Source organism: Leopardus geoffroyi, chromosome B3, assembly GCF_018350155.1.
Source record: "Leopardus geoffroyi isolate Oge1 chromosome B3, O.geoffroyi_Oge1_pat1.0, whole genome shotgun sequence".
Lineage (NCBI taxonomy): Eukaryota > Metazoa > Chordata > Mammalia > Carnivora > Felidae > Leopardus > Leopardus geoffroyi.
The window spans coordinates 68796069-68812297 of record NC_059337.1 but is presented as its reverse complement, the minus strand read 5'-3'; the positions used below and the strand labels follow the sequence as shown (position 1 = coordinate 68812297).

Sequence of the window (16229 nt, the reverse complement as noted above, 5' to 3'; positions counted from 1 at the left end):
AGGGGCTATTTCAGCTCCCTTTAACTGACATTAAAAACACCATACTTATTTTACTGAGAGGACAGTCATGCTCTCCATGAAGCAAGTGAAAAATATTTGTTCACTCTTGAATGAAAACTTAAATACTATACTTTTTGCCAAACACTGAAGTTTAAAAAAGGATAATGAATGTTGTTGAAGATGAAGTGTACCTGACCCCCATATAGTGCAAGGGTACAAACTGGTGCATACTTTCTGGGGGGAAATGTGACAGTTTGATGGCAGTGATTAAACTATGCATGTATACATGCACACACGCGCACACACACACCTTATATATACACACGTTGTATATATACACACATATGATGTACACATATACATAAAATATTTGAAGGACTTGTATAAAGGTCAACAATGCCCTGTGCAGGCTGGCCCTGCCTACCTCCCCGGTCTCCTGTCCCACCCTCTCCTTCTAGCTCTGAGTCTATTCACACTGGTTTCTCCCAATTCTTCAACACACCCCATGTTCCCTTCTGCCAGGGAACCTGCACAATGTTGTTCTTTCTGTTCCTTTTTTTTTTTTCCAGTGACTCTTCATCCCTCTTCTGAATAATCTATTTCTGCTCAACTCTCAGATCTCAGTTTAAATGTCACCTCCTCAAGAAGTCTTCTCAGACCACTACTCCTCTGCCCCCACTTCCTAAGTCTGGACAGGTTCCCTTATACTCTGCTTTTAGGGACTGCATTCCTTTCCATGGAGCACTTAGCCTAGTAAATTATGATATTCTCCTTCGTGTGATTGTACTATTCATCTGTCTCCCTTTGTGCGCTATAAGCTCAAAGAGAGCAAGTGTATGTTCACCTTTCCATTCCCAGTGCCTAAAAATGGGTCTGGCATTTGAAAGAAGCACAAGAAATACTTGCTGATTAAACAAATGAATGGTGAGATTACAGTCAAATTTTATTTTCTCCTGTGCCTATCTTGTATTTTTCACTTTACAATGATCATGTGATTCTCTTATAATAAAAAGAAAATCATAAAAAAAAAAAACGGTTTTTTTTTCCTTCCTTTGAGGCTGCAGCTGTTCTCTGCAGAGCCTGCTGTCTTTGGCACTGAATCTTCTGACTGCTACCTTCCTAGGCTAGTTTCTGCCATGGAACAGGATTAGGCTGCATTGTCTGAAACTCTGCCCCAGATGGGAGAATTTTTCCCTGCCCATCACCTTTGGGTTATTCGCCACAAAGCAGGTGATTGACTCCTGCTGTTATCTCCCTCCTGCCCCAAGGGGTATAGCCTGGTGGCTTTCATGACTCAGCAAAAGACCCTTTGACAAAGCTGCGTACCAAGCCTGCCTTGCCAGCTAATGACAAGACGGTGGGATTTTCCTGAATTCGAGTTCTGCTGTTGTGTGGGAGGAAAGATCTCTTGGCAAGAAACCCTCACAAGTCACTCCCCTATATTCAAGAGAACTATAGTCATTATGACTTTTCCTGTTGAGTCAAACCTAAGCGTTCTCAGGGAATTAATGAGTGAGTTAATGGTTTCATCCTGACACTCAAGTACTTGCTTTCTTCCTATAAACTGACAGCACAAATGCAATTATGGTTGTAGCTAAGCGAGAGTAATGTCTCCATATGGTGCTTCAGGTGGTATTTAAGATATTTTTAATACTTCTGTAGGCAAGTTAAAAAAAAAAATCTTGTCAGTCTGCAAACATTTTACCAGCCTCCACAACGCTCACCTACACGTGGTAATTTCACAAGGATAATTTGTCATTTAAAAACCTTTTCGGAATGGGTTGGGGAATAAATAAATAAGGGTGGTACCTCAGAAGAGACTGAGCCCCCTCCATCTGAAAAAGTACCATTTTGGTGGCTTGAGTAAGTATTTTCCATTGTTGTTTAAGTGCTGACTTTTCCATGGCCTGATTTATCTTTTCCCAGGCTGTGAGCCCACACAAATGACAAAGTTGCAGCACAGAGCCTTGTTTCTCTGTGTCTTGGATCCCTGGATATGCTGCAGAGATCGGGATTTTGCCACTAAGTATTTTCAGGAAATTCGTGGGTGAGGAGTAGCTCCTGATTGATAGGATAGCTCTATATTAGGACAAATGTGGCAGCAGGCAAGTTGCATTCATCTGACGTTGAGATGAAAAGCTGATTACACAGCTGAGGGCAAATGAGGTGGAAACATCTTGGAGATTAGGTTTGCTCCCAGTGTCCTACATTTCAGAGGGATGTGATCATTGGTTTCATGTTGAATGTCTCCTGTGAACAGCCTTTCTCTCCCACAGACTGTTTTTCTGAGGGTTGAAATAAATACAAAAATCTATCCTGGAGATTTGCATGTATATATTTAGCTCAGTAGGGACACAGAGGAACATCAACCGTAGTGGTCCTGTGGCAGGCGTTCTGGGATAATTTTGTCGTCCTGCATCCGTGGTAGATGATACACTGAGGTCCAGGTTGGTTAAGGTGATTTGAGCTGGGGATGTAACTCGTGAGTGTGATTAAACGTTGGGCCATTTCTAGAATTATGTGTTATGCTGTCATATTCTGTCAGAGCCTAGTCCTTCTCTGTGGGAGAGCAAAGTCCATTCCCCTGGGACGCTCACCGGGGTGTTCTTCTTATCTGTCTTCCCTTCACACTCCCAGAATTCACTCAGTGTCTAGTCCCTATTTTTACTGAAGCTGGTCTCTCCCTGACAGGTTCTACAGAACCTGTTCCCTGGCATCAGCTCTTGGGTAAAAGCAACTCCTTGCTTCTGAACGGTCACACAATGGGAAGGTGGGCCACGGGCCACATCCTATCTCTTTTCCAAACCGGATTAGAGTTATTCCAAATGGAACTACCAAAATATGTGTGTGTGTGTGTGTGTGTGTGTGTGTGTGTGTGTGTGTGTTCTCTGCTTCAGTTTTACACACATCTTTTGATTTTCTAGGTCACACATTGAAATCGCCCACCTCAGGGAAGGACAGAGATTCAATTAAACAAAGCAGATCACTTAACACATGCAAGGCAGTAGAGGGGTGAAAAGGTAAACCACAGTGGATGGCAGGAACCATCTTTTATATTTTCTTGGTTCCAGTGAAAAAGTAGGGTACTTTGATAAACAAACTGACTGAATTCAGTATTTTAAAATTCACAGGCATTGCATCATATATTTTAGAGAGGGGTGCATTTCTGTTCAGATTATGAGAGACAGCAGAGACAGCTTCTTCCGGTAGGAAGGCAGCATGGTGGTCTGCCTCAACGGGGGCTTCTGGGTCAGAAGGATTTGGGATTAAGACTTTTCCTTAACTGGGAAAACTCAAGTGACTTACTGTTCTTTCTCATCTGAGTTTTCTCATCTGTGAAATGGGGATAATACAGATCATGCTGGGTAGCTGTGAAGACTAGCAATTATGTTTATAAAGTGATGTCTTCAAGCCTGATCCAGATCTGTGTTCTCAACTAGCTGTGCTTCATTGAGGTCAGAAAATGGGCTTTATTGAAATGAATATCCCCAGAGTCTAGTACAGCATCCAACATATACTAGGCCCTTAGTAACTATTTATTACATGAGAAGCACCTGTAACCCTAAATGCCTACACCACTAACCTGTTAATTAGTGTGCACCTTTGTATTGATCTGTAACCTTTAGCTTATTTATATTTTGTCTTTATAAATAGCCTCTTTGGGAAAAGTTTTCTTCTTCTTCTTCCCCTCTAAACCTACATATTCCTCCCTCCCAACCTTACAGTAAGTGCATATGTCCAGGTTTGATTCAAGCTCATGACAGCATTTATGAATCTCTTCAGAGAGCTGCTTTGGATTATCATCCCCTTTTTTTCCCTCTAGGACTAAACTCTTATGGCCGTGATATTATTTTGTCGGTTTACTTTAAAAGATTCCTACACCAATTAAAATCTAGTTAGACTTAAGCCCTGGAAAAACTTAGATACTTCCCATCAATATCAAATCACAGCTCGTCTGTATGAGCAAAACTGACTTAACAATTGCTCCTAACACATTGCAGGGGTGATGCTTCACTCTTAGAAGTGTTTCTGCAGTCAGTTTCAAGAAGTCATTATTGTGGGAACCAGGTCCCTCTAGGACAGTTTTTCAGGAGCAAAACAAACAAACAAAACTTAAAAGAAATGAGTTACGTTAGTTCTTCTAATTGACAGTGATGTGCTTTAAACAAAAGTACTGACCTAGTATTGACCTGCTCCTAATAGTGTGGCCCTGGGACAACTACTTGATCTGAGCCCCAGTTTTCTAATCAATAAGGTGGAATTTACATAAGGTAGATGTGCGGATTGAATAAGATAACTACATATAAAGTGCCTAGCAGTGTTTGGGGAATATTATAAGTAGGAATAAATCAGTTTCCATAAGCTTATTATTTTCAGAAAAAATTGAGGGAAAAAGCACTTTAAAATACCTTCCTATTTTCCCCCCATGTTTATTTATTATTTGAAACCAGAATCTGTTCAGGGTAGATTTCTAAAGTAAGAGAAACATAAAATTTGCACCTATCAGGGAGCAGATTAAAGGCAATGCCCTTGTTTGCCCATTTGGAACAGATGGAAATGGCACTCAAATCAAAGACCAAATCACCGTATCATTAAGACCTCAAATCCTGTTATGAGAGGTTTGGAAGCAGTTCGTCCCAGTAATGATTAGACACTTATTCAGGGGCAAAATAGTTTGGCCTTGACTTCAAATGTACACTGACTCACCAGCATAGGAACGGCAGTGATCTTGAACTGTGGTTTTCCAGCAAGCGGGCAGCCTTCATTGTGAGGTCCAATCCTGTTGACCTCCTACTCGGTTCTCCTTTCCCGGACCGTCGAGGCCCTACTTCATTTTTTTTATCTTTGCCCGAACTTATTTGGCTCTTAACTGCAAGTAGTCAAAGTATTTATCTAACAGTGATTCTGGTTAAAGGGCCATTTGGAGGCCTAGTTGGGGCATGGGAGAGACTAACACAAGGGTTTTGCATTTACATGAGGATCCTATTTCTTGAATTTTCCTCCTTTGCTCCTTTAAGCACTTATTACTGAGAATGGCTAGGCTGGGGGTGCAGGGGCAGGGAGCGATGACCAGACCACCGGAGCGGCAAAGCCTCGCGGGATCTCCGTGGCGTGGAACCTCAGGAACGGTGAGAGTCATACACCTGCTCCCTTCCCCCCATCGCTGCGACCAGCCCAGAGCGTCCGCTTTGAGTGGGCCCGGGCGCCGGCGAGTTGGGGGCAAGGAGCCGAGGGATTGGCTATTGCCCTCACTGTCCACCTTTGACCTATCCTAACAACACGGCCTCCAACCCAGCCGTCCGGGCTTGAGTTGCCCAATAACCTCACCGCGCCCTAGCCAGGCCCAGCGGCTCCGCTGCTGATTGGGCCCCGTCCCTTCCCGCTCCACCTTGCCATCTGCCCGCCCCGGGCGCCGCTGCACGTTTCCATTGGCCATCAACCCTGCCTATCAGTCCACGGCTCACCTCCCCCAAACAGCCGGCGGAGCCGGCGCGTGCTAGGGAGGCGGGGCCTCTGGGCTGGGGGCGGGGCCGGGGCGGGGCCTCGGCCGAGGCTTGTGCAGCGGTGGCTTTGGGCTCTGGCTCTGGACTCCAGCGCAGCATCCTCGCTGCAGCCGCTACGGCTGGCTGCTGCACTTGGTCAGGTAAAGAGAGCCTTGTCTGTCCTGCTGGCGGTCTGCTCCGCCTCTTCTCCCTCCCGACCACAGGCTGTGTGTTCCGCCTCTCGGGGCCTCAGGGCTCTCGGAAAGAGGCATCGAATCCGTTTTGCCCCGTTACCTTCCTTTCCTCCCCTTCTGCGCCCGATTCTCAAGCTCCCCAACCAAGCGGTGCCAAAGTCTGTTAGAGGGGCTCCCCGGGTCACCCTAACGCTCCTCACTACAGAACTGTCGTTAACTCTCAGGTCCCAGCGCCCGTGTGCAGTCTCCTTCCCAGCTTGGCACAGGAAGGGTGCAAGGGCGGGCGTGGAAGGGAGGGGTGCAACGCTTTATTTTGAAGCTGGATGTGTTTAGTTCACAAGGGGAATACCTTAGTGGGGTTGATTTGGGAACGTTACCTGCTTCAGGATGATGATTGGCAATGACTAGAAGGATATCTGTTGGTGCTTTGTGCTTATATTTATAGGTGACATTCACCATCACCGTTTTCTTCTTTCACGAACATCATCATCACGACCATCACCGTCAACATTTCTTTTCCTCCATCAGAACCCTTCAAGTTCTGCAAAGGCAGGCTCTGTTCAGGCATGTAAGTGCTGACTCCCCCAAATAACAAGCAGTGCCCTTGCCCCCTAAGGCCAGAGCCAAGTCTTCATTTAACTCAAGGCCAAGTAGCTGGGAGTGGGGTGTGAATGGGGAGAGTTTCCTTATCCCTATTTGCCGTTGAGATTGCCACAGAAAACCCTTTGCTTTAATCATCCACACTGCTGTTTGCTGACTATGGAGAGTTTGACATTGGCAGTCACACAATCTGATGGACTGAATGCAGAGTCCAGGACCTGAGATACAGGCCTATGTAACACGGGTGCTTCAGCCACGGAGAAGGGAATGTCTAGACCCAAGCCTTTAAGACCGGATGAACTAGCTTAGCTCTTTCTTCCACAGTGGCTCCAGCTGTACTAAAGCACCATCCATGTGGGCATATGCATCATGTGCTATGCCGCCTTGGGGGATCTAAGTTCCTGGGAGAGAGAATTATGTTGTCTATAGCAGGTAGCATCTTATGGCCACAGGATTGGGATTCAGCAGCCATTGCTTAGCTTTTCAGGGCTTAGTACAAGATCACTTGATGCTCAGATTTATTAACCCTTTTTCAGGAGGGGAAAACAGTGCAACTGAGAGTTGCATACCAGATTAACTGTCATTGTGGAAGATATTGCTTTAAAAGTGTTTAGAAGTCCCAGGTCTTGGTCAGACATATCTAACCAGTCCCCTTTCTCTCACCTGTGGTTATAGCCCCATAGTAGGACCAATGAATTCAATGCCTTTAGATATACTGCAGGGTGGAAGGAGCAGTGACCTCACTGGAGGGAAACAATGAATAAAAGTTGGAAGATAGTATATCATAATGGTTAAATCCATAAACCTGTCATATGAATTCCAATCCTGGATGAACTACTTACTAGCTGAGTGATTTTGGCAAGTCATTTATTCCCTTGAACTTTAGTTTCTTATTTGTAAAATGGGGGTAATATTTCTGGCCCCATAGAGGAAGTTGTAAGGATTAAATGAGAGGTATAGTTAAATGCTTAGTAGTTCCTGGTACATAGTAAGTGAGGAATGACTGGTAATCATTCTTGATAATACTTGCCAACAAAGATAATAAAGGCTAGTGTTCTGTCCCTAAACATGCATCCCCCCCATGGCTTTTTACATCCCTTTTAGTTCTTAAAACTGATGCTAATGGGAGATGGCAGCTTTGAGGTTCCTCATAGGACTCCATTTTAAAGGGATGGCACTGATTGAAGCCACTTGTGTTTGGACAGACATTTCTCTCACCAGCCTGTACAAATGCTTAGCAAGCTCTTTTAAGATGCATTCGAGATGCAGCTTTAGTGAAGGTTTCTGGGCCTCTGGGCTTGTCCTAGGCTGCTCCTTTCTCCTTGGCTGTTCAATGCCCTGACTTGCTAAATTGTGCTTTTTACAGAATCACTAGTGAATGCACTGGCTTCTGCCCAGGAGAAGCAAAAACTGCTTTTCTTCAAATATCCCTGGGAATTGAAGAAAATCTAACTTACTAGCATGGGAGAACCTGTGTTTTACAATATTTTTCTTCTCTAAGAATGACATACTGTCAGTTGTATCAAGATCCTTTTCGTTGTATGGGATAGAAACCTAGCAGAAACAATCATAAGCAAAAATGAGCATTTTTGACTAACATAACCAAGCCATGATCACACTATAATGTCTTCATGAGAAAGATAGTCCTGAGATTGAGAATTTTTTCTGGTTTGCTAGCTTGATTTCTGTGTCTTTGTTTCTATCTCTTTCAATTCTGCCCTTTCTTTTTTTTTGGGCCTTATTATTTCCTCTTCTTTTTTCTTAAGTTTATTTATTTATTTTGAAAGAGAGAAAAAACACGATTGGGGGAGGGGCAGGGAGAGAGAGAGAGAGAGAGAGAGAGAGAGAGAGAGAGAATCCTAAGCAGGCTCTGTGCTGTCAACCCAGAGTACGATGTGGGGCTTGAACTCATAAACCGTGAGATCATGACCGGTGCCAAAGTTAAATACTTAACTGACTAAGCGTGCCCCTAGCCTTATTATTTCCTACCACAGATGCTATCCTCTCAGTGTCTTCTTAGGCTGTAGGTTCACATCCATCTAGCTCCATAAGCTAAGGGTGGCTCGTGTTTCCTCTAGCTCCACAGAAGAACCTCCAGAAGAACCATGATGGATTAGTACTCGGTCACAGGCTTAACCCTGCCTAGGTGGAATGTGTTTGCTAAGGAATAGTGTCCTGTGAGTCCTGTCATTGTCTGGGAGTGGATCTCACATCCTAGTCTTCTTCCCTCTCAACAAAAAAATTGGTAGAATTGTCCCCAAAGGAAGAGAAATGGGAGCAGGCTGGAGCTTGATGTGATGATAAGGACTCAGGAACCCTTCTTTCCTACCTCATGTATGGTGATTCAAAGTCTAGTTTTATGTTAAAGCTTTGGACTTGAGCATGTGATCCCAGGCATTAATGCATTTTAGATTATTTATTTTTAGATTAGTTTTTTTTTTTTAATTAAAACCTTACTTGCATAATTGTGAAAATTCGCCAGAGATACTTAATAATATACAGCGATTCCAGTCTTGGTAGATCATGTTTGGGGGTTACTCATACTCTCTTGTTGGGGCTTTGTTTTAACAGGAGCCATTATTTTTAGAGGTACATAGTCTCTGTGTTAAAAATCAGCTTTATTCTCAGCAGGTCCCAGCCTGTGTGTTGACAGAGTTACAGCCATTAATCTCATTTGCTTGATCTTGTAGAGATGCTAAACCATGGGAATTGTATCCTCATGGAGTAAATATGAGCTTGCACCAACAGGCTGGCCTTGTGAGGGAATTGAAACATCCCTGTGTTTAACATCTGAGCGGAAGTGCTGACAAAGCAGTCATCTGTATGTCCCGTAACCTAATAATTACTAAAGTGGGAAGGATGGAAAGAAGGCTGTGAACCTCCTTAACTTGTCAACGTATAAAAACAAGTCTGTAGGAAAGGGACCATTCCCTCCCACTTAGGTTTCTCAAGTTTTCTGGCTACATGTAAAATATGCCCCTGAATAATGTGTATTTTGCATTTAGGCTTTGAAAATATGATGCTGTAGTATACATATGAGGCTGGGGAGAGGGGTAGAATACCCATCGGTCTTTCCTTTGAGCCAACTAACCTTGAAATGACCTCTGTAATTCACCTCTGCAGGAAGCAGCCTACTGGATAGGTTTTTTGATCTTGTTCTTGTGTGTTTTGTTTGGTTAAAGCTAGTTCATCTATTTCCTTACTTTAATCAAAACTGACCTGTATTGTGTTCCATCTTATTAGGGCTATACCTATTTCTCCTTTCTGAAGTGTCATAAATCATTTTTTTTTTCAACGTTTATTTATTTTTGGGACAGAGAGAGATAGAGCATGAACGGGGGAGGGGCAGAGAGAGAGGGAGACACAGAATCGGAAACAGGCTCCAGGCTCTGAGCAGTCAGCACAGAGCCCGACGCGGGGCTCGAACCCACATACCGCGAGATCGTGACCTGGCTGAAGTCGGACGCTTAACCGACTGAGCCACCCAGGCGCCCCATAAATCATTATTAAAGATGAACATCATTCAAATTAAGCACTTTTTTACCTTGGTCTTCTGAGTCACAGGCTATTGTGGGGGATATTTTCGAGATAGTCAGGACTTTCTTTTTTTTAAACATTTTTTTTTTTTTTTTTAACGTTTATTTATTTTTGGGACAGAGAGAGACAGAGCATGAACGGGGGAGGGGCAGAGAGAGAGGGAGACACAGAATCGGAAACAGGCTCCAGGCTCTGAGCCATCAGCCCAGAGCCCGACGCGGGGCTCGAACTTGCGGACCGCGAGATCGTGACCTGGCTGAAGTCGGACGCTTAACCGACTGCGCCACCCAGGCGCCCCTTAAACATTTTTTAATGTTTATTCATTTTTGAAAGAGAGAGAGAGACAGAGCACAAGCAGGGAAGGGGCAGAGAGAGAGGGGGACACAGAATCTGGAGCAGGCTCCAGGCTCTGAACTGTCAGCACAGAGCCCAACGCGGGGCTTGAACTCACGAACTGTGAGATCATGACCTGAGCCAAAGTCAGACGCTTAACTGACTGAGCCATGTAGGCTCCCCAGGACTTTCTTTTTTAACAAGAGAAAAACAGAGTTTATTAGCATGTGTATCATGCTTACACATGGGAGTATCCAGACATGAGTAGCTCCAAGGGGTGGTGAGAACATGTGCTTATACATAACATCTTAGGCCAAAGGAATAGGAGTTGGGGTTTCTGGGTGGGGGAGGGAAGTTATGGGAAGTTGCCCAAGAAAAGTATGGTTAAACAAGGGTTACTTAGTAAGGTTTGTTATGCATATTTAAGTCAGTGCCTTCTCCATTAAGAAGAGTTATTAAGAGTTTTCCTCTTCCTGGCATGGGAGAAGGAGACACATTTTACAAGTGGAGATTTTCTTTATTTTTTTAATGTTTTTTTTTTTAATGTTTATTCATTTATGAGAGACAGAACAGAGCGTGAGTGGGGGAGGGGCAGAGAGAGAGGGAGACACAGAACCTGAAGCAGGCTCCAGGATCTGAGCTGTCAGCACAGAGCCTGACTCGGGCTCGAACTCACTGACCTTGAGATCATGACCTGAGCTGAACTCTGACAGGACACTCAAGGGACTGAGCCACCCAGGCGCTCTGAGATTTCCTTTATAATGTACATTTCATTTACAAAAGGAAAACTTGTAAACTTGTGCTCCTTTCTTCTTTTTTTTCTTTTTTTGTTATAGCTTTTACTACATCTTCCTGAATCTCAATGGCTGTTAGCTCAAACTCACCCATATGTCAAAGAGGCATATTTTTGGGTAGTATATTCTGAAATCTCTCATTCTGCCCTTTGAAACTTCACTATTTTTTCCAGGAAGTTTCATTTAGCAATAGCCGAGTTGGTATATAGTTCTAGAGAGATTCAGGTTTGCAGGGTAAGAGATCTACAAAGGGAGAGAGAGAGAGAGAGAAAGAGAGAGAGAGAGAGAGAGAGAAGGAACAAGGATGAGAAAGCAGAAAAAAACCCCACAAATTTAAATGTATTGCCCCATCTCATTAAATCAGTCTCTCTGTTCTGGGAATAGGTCAGTCTAGTTAAACAGTTATTTCAGGAGGCAGTAGTATAGGTAGGAGTCAGGTGCTTAACTCAGCCATCTGTATGGTGTATGCAATCAGGCATTTAGTAGGGGGCATTTCTGTGGAGACAAAAGAAAAACAAAAGTTAATGGTTAGAACAAACTATAAGCCCAGTTTTTGAGTCCAGAGAAGACTTGGTTAATAAGATTTCTAAATGTTGGGCTTATGTCATCCTTCAGTGGTGGAGTTAGGACAGGCAGTGGCAGTCTGATGGTTTGCATCCTGCTTTGATTTCCTGGTTTGCGGTCTGAATGTCTCTGGCGATGGCACTGAGTGTTCCAGTGAACCTTCTAAGCGGCCTTATATAGCAACAAAGGTTGGATAAGGCAAGACTTTTTAATATTCATGTTGGTCATCAGGATCTGGGCATTAATGGACAAGTAGCGGATGCAGCCTGAGGCTGGACCGGGGAAGGCAGATAAGGCTAAAGAGTAGGGCAGGAAATACCGTCATATTGCCACTGTCAAGGTGCTGGTGCTGACATGCCGGGGGGAGCCCTCCGGTACATGTTTCTGTGAAGGGAGCAACAGAGAATGGGAGATGACATGAGGAACAATGTTTAATAATCCACCCAACACAGTAGTGTATGGCTGCTCTTCTTAGGGACTGTTGCCCTGTTTTGCCCCTATGAGTATCTGTCCACACTGAGGCAGGCTCAGAGGCTTTATCCGATGATTTCCCCTGTGACACATGGAAGGAAAAATACAGATGTTTCAGAGAGAGGGGGAACCTGTCTACTTCTGAGGAGAAGCTCCCTCCGATGATCCACTCACCGTGGTAATTTGGGGAGACCATAAAAGTTTCCCAAACCTTGACATTGGCACAAATGAAGTTCCAATGAAATTCTCTGCAAGAATAGTATCATCTGTGGCAGAAAGGAAACCCTTCTGAGTGGCGCTGAGACAGTGCTGTCTCATGCTCCCCAAGATAGCTCCTTCAGGTGTCTGGGTTTCTTTCCGTATTACAGAGCAGCTTTTCTCCTCTTTGATGTTGTAAAGATGGCTGAGTTAGGACAGAGAAAGGATTTTAGAATTACAGTTACTGTCCTAGCATTTAACGATCTATGTGTTCGGGTCCCTAGAGGCAGTAACTAAAATCTTCATCACCATTTCCAGAGGGTGCGCTCATGTTGCTGCTTTGTTCCGTTCACTGATTGAAAGCCCATCCCCATGGTCTTCACCCTGCCAGTACTAGTAAAGCCTGTTTCTCACCTTTACACCATGGAGTCCATATAACTTGTTGATGTTCTTCTTAGAGTAAAATATCCTCAAAGTCTATCCCAAGGGCAGGCAGCAAGTGTATTTCCTCTCCGATGCTTAATGCAGGAGATTTAAGCTCCCCTTGGTTACCTAAGCTGTCAGTAGGTACCTCTGTGCAGTAGGTAACTGGTATCTTATCTCTCCTATAGATGAGCAATTCAGGGATTAGAGAGGTTAATATGGTTACTTAAAGGTATGGCTTTAAATGGAATCTCGGTAGTATTTATTGTACCTGTTGGGTTTGCATTCTACCCTCTGCCTGTGCCCTAGTAAGCCACAGAGAACATTCCTGGCTTTGAAATTTTTTAAACTTCCAAAGCAGGATAAACCATAAATATAGTGCAGTATTCTGGGTATGGATTTAGTGAAAAGCAAGAGTTGCTTTTTTTAGGCATTAACATGATTACCCTTTCTCTTTTTAGATAAAGACAGCCACTTTAGAAAATTTTCTAGGCCTGGATCATATTTGGAAAGCTTTGCAAATAATTTTTTAAAAGCCCACAGGTCTGCAGAAAATGGAATTCATCTACAGAATTGGCGTCTGTTCTGTCCCCATTTGCCAATGTCCTCATCTCCTTTTATCTCTGTTTCCGCAGTAGCATCCTCTACCTTCTACCCACAGGAGACAACTGGCTTCTTTCTGACCCACCTAATCTCTATCACAATAAATATGAGTAGAACATAATCACACATAATAGGGGGTATTGTCCTTCTATTAAAGTCACTTTCTGATTTGTCTTAAGCTGGTCCTGATTTCCTTTAAGCTCTGAAAACATAGATCACTTCTAATTTTCATGATTATTTGAAGAACTGAAACTCCATGATACCCTAGTGTCATAAGGGAAACTGGCAGATTGAAGGGGGAAAAAAAACAAACTTACTGTTTTCTCAAGGAACATTACCTTATTTCTTACTCTATAGTTCTTGTGCCCAAATTATTCTCTAGATAGTTGACAAGATTTTTTTTTAGTCGTACAGTGGAGAAAACTGAGATGGGGAGACAAAAAAGTGACTTGCCCAAGGTCACTCACGGTCAGTGGCACAGCCAAGAATAGATCCAGGTCACCCGACTCCCTGGGCTTTGTTTATTACATCATTCAACTTCTCTTGAGGAAGTAATAGCCCTGCCAGCTATAAAAAAATTGAAAGGACAGTCAACTCTCAGACTCTGTTTTGGGGACTTGGTCTTTTTTTTTTTTTTAATTTTTATTTTTTTCCATTTTTTCTGAAAACAATAGCTGCCAAATTGTTCACTATTAGCTAGATTTTAAGACCTTAGAGCCAGTGCAGAATTTGATAAGAACAACAACATTCTGTATCTATAGTCAATAGCACTGGATTGTACACTTAAGTTGTTAAAAGGACGAATCTCATGTCAAGTGTTCTTACTAAAATAAAGAATTTTAAAAAGATAAACACAATTCTGATATCATAGTGACAAACTGGGCAAATGACAAAGCAAAAAGTAAAGGTAGCTGAAAGCTCTAGATTGGTTGCATATGGATCTTGTGCTCAAACCACATCCAAGGACAAAATACACAAAAGAGGGAGGAGGGGCATATAGTCGAATTTTAAGTCTAAGACACTTAACTCTAGGGTGGTGTGGACCCAGGGGAATCACATCAGGAAAACTAAGGTCATCAACAAGAAGAGAATTAGAAAAAAACTTGTTAAGCCAATTTTTATAAAAGAGGGCTTTTAATATTACAACCAGGATACTGATGTACAAATTTTGCTACTTGGAAAGGATGAAGTCAAATTCACAGGGAGAGGAAGCAGAACTAGTCCATTCTTATTTTGTTCTTATTTTGCTCTCTGTCTTTTCTATGCAAGTGCAGCTGGTGAGAATCTCCATCTACAAACACAAGTATTTAAAAAGTATCTCATCTCATAATTTTTTTTTTCAAATCATACTCTGTTTTGTTTCAAGCCTCTTCCTTCTGGAAAGGTAAAAGACCTACCCTCAGGCCTTTTAAGGGTCACACCATTCCCCAGAGTTGTGTCAAGGCTCCAGGATGTTGGCGCAGTGGGGCAGCATTTGGGGGAAACCCTCTGGTCCTTGAGGCATCTGACCACACAGGTTACATGGTAGTGCTGCGTTTCTGCTCACATAACTCGCTCAGTTGCAGGTATCCAGGTCATCCTTGGGCCACAGAAATATTTAGGTGACATATCCTCTCATCCTTCTACCTAGATGTACCAAACACAGCTCTGGGGGCTTGTGGCCTCTCTGGGGACAATGCCAGAAAGCAAGGGCTGGCTCCTCCCTCCTCCTGGGTTTATAAGCCTCCCTCTCTCCTTTTCCAACAGCAGGAGGGAGCCAATTCTTCATGTTGCTTCAAGGCTCTTTATGTCCATAAACTTTATTCCTTTTTTACCTCCTTCAATAAATTCCCTATGTTCTTCTAAGTATTTGGGATTTTGGAAAACAAATTTTGGAAAATCTCAGGCTATTTCTCTTTCTCTCTTTACCTTCTACCTCTCCTGATGCAATGAACACCACTTATGATATCTACCTTATTGGGACTCAAGCAAAAGGGGAAAACACAGGAGAAATAAAAAGAAATAGATTAATTATCTTTTTTTTTTTTTTAGAGAGAGAGAGAGAGAGAGAGAGAGAGAGAGAGAGAGAGAGAATCCTAAGAGGCCCCATGTTCAGTGTGGAGCCTAAAGCTGGTCTTGATCCCACGACCCTGGGATCATGACCTGAGCTGAAACCAAGAGTCAGATGCTCTACCAAATGAGCCACTGAGGCAACCCCAGATTGTTTTTGATCATTCTTTTTTTAGAAATACAGTGATTTGAGATATCTGTCTTATTCACATCTGTTTCCCTTTCTCTGAAAATGGCCCCAATATGTAAGTATGGGCTCCATATACATAAGAACATGTACCTGGTCAGGATTACTTAAACCAGGGATAGAAATCTGACCCAAGGTCAGCCAATCGGATTCCATAACCCAAGAATGAGAGTTTAGGACTGAAGGATGGCAGTGACTAAGAGTCAGTGGAGTTAAGTCACAGCTAGAGAAGTGCTCCAGGGGGAGGGCCTTTGAGCCCTGTCCCAGAGGCCATTGGAAGACTCTGCCTCCTGCTCTTGGCTTTTCCACCCTTACTTCGATTTCATGAATTTGCCCACGAATTTCATGAAATTGGATCTGCCTCCATTTTTGTTAAGGTAGCCTAAATCAGGTTCAGTTGCTTGCAACCAGAAGAAATTCAAGATTGCAAAGGCAGAAACACATGGTGATGAGAAAATTGAAACTCAAGATAGGTGAAGAGATAGTAGATAGAATCTAGCTATTTAAGATGTGTTCATCTAATGATTTAAAGTGATCATTGCAAGAATTATGTCTGTGATTCTGGAACAACTTTCGGCATTTTTTTGAGGACTTTTTTTTAAATGTGTATTTATTTATTTTGAGAGAGAGAGAGAGAGAGAAGCATGAGCAGGGGAGGGGCAGAGAGAGAGGGAAACACAGAACCTGAAGCAGACTTGAGGCTCTGAGCTGTCAGCACAGAGCCAGATGTGGGGCTCGAACCCATGAACGTGAGATCATGACCCAAGCTGAAGTTGGATGCTTAACCGACTGA

The 16229-nt window shown here is 43.3% G+C and overlaps 1 protein-coding gene across 5 annotated transcripts in view; it reads left to right on the top strand.

Moving 5' to 3' along the window:
- The first annotated feature begins 5532 nt into the window (after positions 1-5532).
- FMN1 (formin 1) overlaps positions 5533-16229 on the top strand; it is a 436126-nt gene continuing 425429 nt past the window's right edge. For all 5 annotated transcript variants that reach the window (XM_045450122.1, XM_045450119.1, XM_045450121.1 and 2 more), the window contains exons 1-2: positions 5533-5644; positions 6123-6245. The gene's annotated coding sequence lies outside the window, so the exon portion shown is untranslated. The remainder of the gene's footprint in view (positions 5645-6122; positions 6246-16229) is intronic.